We start from the raw sequence: 7,369 nt of genomic DNA, 5'->3' as shown, positions 1-7,369 counted from the left end.
GGAAAGGAGGCCGGGGACGGGAGGAGGTGGCGGCGGCAACGAGACGAGGACGAGGGAGGAGGAGTACGGCGGCGGCGGGGGAAAAGGGAGCGGGAGCGGCAGCGGCGATGGGGATAAGTGAGCTAGGGTTTTCGTGGGTGGATGAGGATGAGAGGGAGGGGGGAGAGCGACGAGGGGGGGTGTGGGCTGCCGTTGGATCCGGGCGCATCCGAAGGTGCTAATCCATGATCCGCGTGAGATGGTTTTGGACCAATCAAAACGCAGTACCCTTTGATGATTTTAAGACTATTTAAATTGGTCATAATCGATTGAAAATAAGATGTTAAAACATGTCTGCTATTTGACGGCCTAGAAAATTTATGAAAACAAATAGAAATAAAAAACTTTGCACTGTGTCACCAAGTGTGACCTACTTTTCAGTAAGAATAACAAACTTTGAATAATGCAAATATCATAAAAAAGTGTTCATAGAAATAAGTTTTCTGTAAGAGAATTATTTTTCGAGTGTCCAAACTGAGTTTTTTTGTGAAGGACCTATAATATATTTGTTGCAAAATTGGACCAAATCATTTTTCTGAAATACTAGGCCATATTTAATGCACAATTGACCAAATTATTGGGTGTAAAAAGTTTTGATCCACCTCTAATGAAAAAGGCAAATTTCCGTCGATTCAGCTGGAAGCGGGTCAAATTTGAACTGCGGCTGCCTCATAATTTTCTATTTATTTTTTCCAAAAATCATTTCTAGGTACATAAGTATCTATTTAATCAGAGAAACACCAAAAAAATTCCAAGATTCAAGCACTAGCTAGGAACGGTCATTCCCGCCGTTTTGACCGCAATTTGAAACGGGCATAAAAAATTCAAAAAAAAATCAAAAAATTGGGAAACCTTCACATTATGTCATTATATGTGACCAAGTTTCTAGAAAAAAATAATAAACTTGTAATACGGCAATTATTTTAAAAAGGTGTTCTCATAAATGAGCTATTACGCGTGAAGATTCAGAGTTTTCAAGCCAAATGATCAATCTTATGGCCACGTTCATGGCATAGTTTGTTCAAATGATCTCATATTGTGCACAAGGGTGCATCTAGTAATTCCAAACAATATTGCTTAAGGGAGTTTTTATTTTCTGAGTGCCCGAAATGAGTTTTTTTTGTGAAGGACCTACCATATATTTGTTGCAAAATTGGACCAAATCATTTTTATAAAATACTAGGCCATATTTGATTCACAATTTACCAAATGGTTGGGTGTCAAAAGTTTTGATCCACCTCTGGTGAAAAAGACAAATTCCTGCCGATTCAGATGGAAGCGGGTCAAATTTGAACTGCGGCTGCCTCATAGCTTGCTATTTTTTTTTCAGAAATCATTTCTAGGTACATAAGTATCTATTTTATCAGAGAAACACCAAAAAAATTCCAAGATTCAACCACTAGCTACGAACGGTCATTCCCGCCGTTTTGACCGCAATTTGAAACGGGCATAAAAAATTCAAAAAAAAAATCAAAATATGGGGAAACCTTGGCATTGTGTCATTATATGTGACCAAGTTTCCTGGAAAAATAATAAACTTGTAATAAGGCAATTATTTTAAAAAAGTGTTCTCAGAAATGAGCTATCACGCGTGAAGATTCAGGGTTTTAAAGCCAAATGATCAATCTTATGGCCGCGTTCATGGCATAGTTTGTTCAAATGATCTAATATTGTGCACAAGGGTGCATCTTGGAATTCCAAACAATATTACTTAAGGGAGTTTTTATTTTCTTTGCACGGAAAATTCATTTTCCATTTTCCGAGTGCCTGAAATGAGTTTTTTTTGTGAAGGACCTACCATATATTTGTTGCAAAATTGGACCAAATCATTTTTATAAAATACTAGGCCATATTTGATTCACAATTGACCAAATGTTTGGGTGTCAAAAGTTTTGATCCACCTCTGGTGAAAAAGACAAATTCCTGCCGATTCAGTTGGAAGCGGGTCAAATTTGAACTGCGGCTGCCTCATAGCTTGCTCTTTATTTTTTCCAAAAATCATTTCTAGGTACATAAGTATCTATTTAATCAGAGAAACACCAAAAAAATTCCAAGATTCAACCACTAGCTAGGAACGGTCATTCCTACCGTTTTGACCGCAATTTGAAACGGGCATAAAAAATTCAAAAAAAATCAACAAATGGGGAAACCTTCGCATTGTGTCATTATATGTGACTAAGTTTCCAGGAAAAATAATAAACTTGTAATACGGCAATTATTTTAAAAAAGTGTTCTCAGTAATGAGCTATCACGCGTGAAGATTCAGGGTTTTTAAGCCGAATGATCAATCTTATGGCCGCGTTCATGGCATAGTTTGTTCAAATGATCTAATATTGTGCACAAGGGTGCATCTTGGAATTACAAACAATATTACTTAAGGGAGTTTTTATTTTCTTTGCACGGAAAATTCATTTTCCATTTTCCAAGTGCCCGAAATGAGTTTTTTTTGTGAAGGACCTACCATATATTTGTTGCAAAATTGGACCAAATCATTTTTATAAAATACTAGGCCATATTTGATTCACAATTGACCAAATTATTGAGTGTCAAAAGTTTCGATCCACCTCTAGTGAAAAAGACAAATTCCTGCCGATTCAGATGGAAGCGGGTCAAATTTGAACTGCGGCTGCCTCATAGCTTGCTCTTTATTTTTTCCAAAAATCATTTCTAGGTACATAAGTATCTATTTAATCAGAGAAACACCAAAAAATTCCAAGATTCAACCACTAGCTAGGAACGGTCATTCCCGCCGTTTTGGCCGCAATTTGAAACGGGCATAAAAGATTCAAAAAAAATCAAAAAATGGGGAAACCTTCGCAATGTGTCATTATATGTGACCAAGTTTCCAGGAAAAATAATAAACTTGTAATACGGCAATTATTTTTAAAAAAGTGTTCTCAGAAATGAGCTATCACGCATGAAGATTCAGGGTTTTCAAGCCAAATGATCAATCTTATGGCCGCGTTCATGGCATAGTTTGTTCAAATGATCTAATATTGTGCACAAGGGTGCATCTTGGAATTCCAAACAATATTGCTTAAGGGAGTTTTTATTTTCTTTGCACGGAAAATTCATTTTCCATTTTCCGAGTGCCCGAAATGAGTTTTTTGTGAAGGACCTACCATATATTTGTTGCAAAATTGGACCAAACCATTTTTATAAAATAATAGGACATATTTGATTCACAATTGACCAAATTATTGGGTGTCAAAAGTTTTGATCCACCTCTGGTAAAAAAGACAAATTTCGCTAATCCAATTGGAAGCGGGTGAAATTTGAACTGCAGCTGCCTCATAGCTCGCTCTTTATTTTTTCCAAAAATCATTTCTAGGTACATAAGTATCTATTTTATCATAGAAACACCAAAACTTTTCCAAGATTCAACCACTAGCTAGGAATGGTCAAGCCCGCCGTTTTGACCACATTTTGAAACGGGCATAAAAAATTCAAGAAAAATCAAAAAATTGGAAAACCTTCGCATTGTGTCATTATATGTGACCAAGTTTCCAGGAAAAATAATAAACTTGTAATACGGTAATCATTTTAAAAAAGTGTTCTCAGAAATGAGCTATCATGCGTGAAGATTCATGGCTTTCAAGCCAAATGATCAATCTTATGGCGACATTCATGGCATAGTTTGTTCAAATGATCTCATATTGTGCACAAGGGTGCATCTTGGAATTCCGAACAATGTTGCCTAAGGGAGTTTTCATTTTCTTTGCACGGAAAATTCATTTTCCATTTTCCGAGTGCCCGAAATGAGGTTTTTTTGTGAAGGAACTACCAAATAATTGTTGCAAAAATGGACCAAATCAATTTTATAAAATACTAGGCCATGTTTAATGTACAATTTACAAAATGGTTGGGTGTAAAAAGTTTTGATCCACCTTTGGTGAAAAACACAAATTGTCGCCGATTCAGCTGGAAGCGGGTCAAATTTGAACTGTAGCTGCCTCATAGTTTGCTATTTATTTTTTCCAAAAATCATTTCTAGGTACATAAGTATCTGTTTAATCAGAAATACATGGTTTGATGGCGAGACATTGAGGTTTGGACGGTGGCCGAGGGCCCCAACTCTAGAGCGCGTAAGCTCGCATGCCCGCCGCATGGTCACCGCGTGACCGTGGTGTTGCCATGTGTTCTGGGCGGCCTAGGCATGTCTAGTGGGTTGGGCACTCCCCAGGTAGGTGCTAGGAAGAAAATCACAACATAAGATTCTCATGAGGAGACCGATCGATGCTCAAACATGAATAAGCAGCCAAGTGTTTGACTTGCGGTACGGGAAATGCACATGGCTAATGGGCGTGAGTTTTGGTTGAGGATGATGAGTTACTAAGAAGACCGTCTTCACAAATTTTCACCTCAAAAGGAGGAGCCTAGGTGGTACTTGCTTTACAAAGTACCACACTAGACATAAATACGAATGTTGAAGCTGGGCTCAAAATAATGAATGGATTGAGCTAGCATTTGGTGGAGGATGGTTATTTGGGCATAGGAAAGCACTGTAGAAAATGGATACCATTTGGACATGCCAAAGTGGTACTTCCTTCACAAAGTGCTGCTCTGATAAGAATAGGAAAATGAATATTTTTGAATTATTTTTGAACTAGGCAAGGAAGGTTTTTACATATTTGACGAAGATATGACCCAAAGAATTTATGAGATTTTTTTGGGAATTTTGGGAATAACATAAATATAGGTTGCTTCACAACCTAGGGCAAAAACCGCCACATGGACATGACACATAGGCAAAACTGATGAGATGGCGCCTAGTCATCACAACCCACCACAATCTACAAGGCTATGACCATCTATATTGGTCATTAACAACTAGAAATAAGGCAGCGGACTAGCACTGTTTGCTTTGTGACCTTTTCGTGTAAGGAAATTACGACCTTTCTGACCAAAATGGTCGCAATGGTTTAGGGTTTGGAGCCCCTCGAACAGCTTTTGACCAATTGGTCTGAAATGTTCATAGATCTATGACCAATTCTTCCAGGGTCACTGACAAAAGGTCACTAGTTGACATATTTCTTGTAGTGTGGTGTATAAAATATGTATAATGCTCGTAATGGAGACCACCTGGATACTCGTCGTAGCTTTTTTGCTTCCCTGGCTGCTGCATCGTGAATTCGGCGGGTCTACTGTCGGGAAGGACTTCTGGAAAACGGAGTCCTGAGGATAAGAACAAAAAGAAAAAGGATGGCCCATTTGGGAGCCCCTGGTGTGGTTGAGCCGCACTCTGGGCCTGCCGTGGTTGTGCCCCTCCCCCTATGCCCATGGTATCTCCAGAGCGTAGTGATGTACGCGTAGTACTGGGCTTGCAATTTTGTGAGGGCTGGGGTTGGGGCCGCATTGCTACGCATGCTCGGAACATGCCAGATGGTCTTGTTGTAGGTTACTCCGGGCGCGCTTGGCAGTGTCCGGTCGCTTAACGGCCGGACTCGAGAATTGCCTTAAGAAGCTGCTCTGCACTTCTGCCGCGAGAGCCGCTGTATGCTCCTCCATTCGGAGAGAGTGTTTAGTGTTTCCGTTGACCGTGATGACTCCTCGAGGGTCTGGCATCTTGAGCTTGAGGTATGCGTAGTGCGGTACCGCATTGAACTTTGCAAATGCGGTACGTCCGAGCAGTGCATGATAGCCGCTGCGGAACGGAACTATGTCAAAGATTAACTCCTCGCTTCGGAAGTTATCCGGGGATCCGAAGACCACTTAAAGAGTAACTGAGCCTGTACAATTGGCCTCTACACCTGGTATGACGCCTTTGAAGGTCGTCTTTGTGGGTTTAATCCTTGAGGGGTATATGCCCATTTTGCGCACTATATCCTGGTAAAGCAGATTTAGGCTGCTGCCGCCGTCCATCAGGACTCTGGTGAGGTGAAATCCATCGACGATTGGGTCTAAAACCAATGCGGCGAATCTGCCATGGCGGATGCTAGTGGGGTGGTCCCTTCGGTCAAAAGTGATCGGGCAGGAGGACCACGGATTGAACTTTGGGGCGACTGGCTCCATCGCGTATACGTCCCGGAGTGCACGCTTCTGCTCCCTTTTGGGTATGTGGGTTGCGTATATCATGTTCACCGTCCGCACTTGTGGGGGCAAACCCTTTTGTCCTTTATTGGTCGGCGACCGTGTCTCCTCCTCGTCATCGCTATGCAGCCCCTTGTCGTTGCTTTCGGCGATTAACTTTCCTGCTTGCTTGAACACCCAACAATCTCTGTTGGTGTGATTAGCTGGCCTTTCGGGGGTGCCATGTATCTGGCACAAGCGATCGAGTATCCGGTGTAAATTGGACGGGCCCGGAGTGGTTCTTTTGAATGGCTTTTTCTGCTGACCGGGTTTAGAGCCTCTGAATCTGGCGTTGACTGCCGTATCTTCAGTATTATCACCGTTAATGCGGCGCTTGTGCTTATTGCGACGCGACCTGCCATTGCTATCTTTGGTATCCGAACTACCATAGTTTTTGGTTAGGTTGTTACTGCGGGCTAGCCAGCTGTCTTCTCCCGCACAGAAACGGGTCATGAGCGATGTGAGGGCTGCCATTGATTTCGGCTTCTCCTGTCCTAGGTGCCGGGAAAGCCATTCGTCGCGGATGTTGTGTTTGAAGGCTGCAAGGGCCTCTGCGTCCGGACAGTCAATGATTTGATTTTTCTTGGTTAAGAACCGTGTCCAGAATTGTCTGGCCGATTCGTCTAGCTGCTGAATTATGTGGCTTAGGTCATCGGCGTCTGGTGGTCGCACATATGTGCCCTGGAAGTTATCAAGGAATGCGGCTTCCAGGTCCTCCCAACACCCAATTGATTCTGCTGGCAAGCTGTTGAGCCAATGCCGAGCTGGTCCTTTAAGCTTGAGTGGGAGGTATTTGATGGCATGAAGATCATCACCGCGGGCCATGTGGATATGAAGGAGATAGTCTTTGATCCAAACCGCAGTATCTGTTGTGCCATCGTAGGATTCAATGTTCATGGGTTTGAACCCTTCGGGGATTTGATGATCCATTACTTCATCTGTGAAGCATAGTGGGTGTGCGGCGCCTCTGTATTGGGCTATATCACGACGCAGCTCAAGTGAACTTTGTCTACTGTGTTCGGCCCGGCCGGAATTGCTATATCCGGCGTGGCGATTGTCGTCGTGTATCGTGGGGTGCCCACGCGATCCGTAGATCGATCTTGTTTGTCATGCCTTATCCTCCAATATGTCTCGTAAGTCCGGGGCATTCCCCCGTGGCTTTGTACTTTTCGAGTGATGTCGGGGTGCGGCTTTAGTGGAGGCCCTAGAGGCCTCTCTGTCGCGGCCACGAGGTGGCCGGTCGGCCGTATTGTGCGCTGGT

This window comes from Triticum dicoccoides, chromosome 4B, assembly GCF_002162155.2.
Source record: "Triticum dicoccoides isolate Atlit2015 ecotype Zavitan chromosome 4B, WEW_v2.0, whole genome shotgun sequence".
Taxonomy (NCBI): domain Eukaryota; kingdom Viridiplantae; phylum Streptophyta; class Magnoliopsida; order Poales; family Poaceae; genus Triticum; species Triticum dicoccoides.
Note: the sequence above shows the minus strand (reverse complement) of the source record.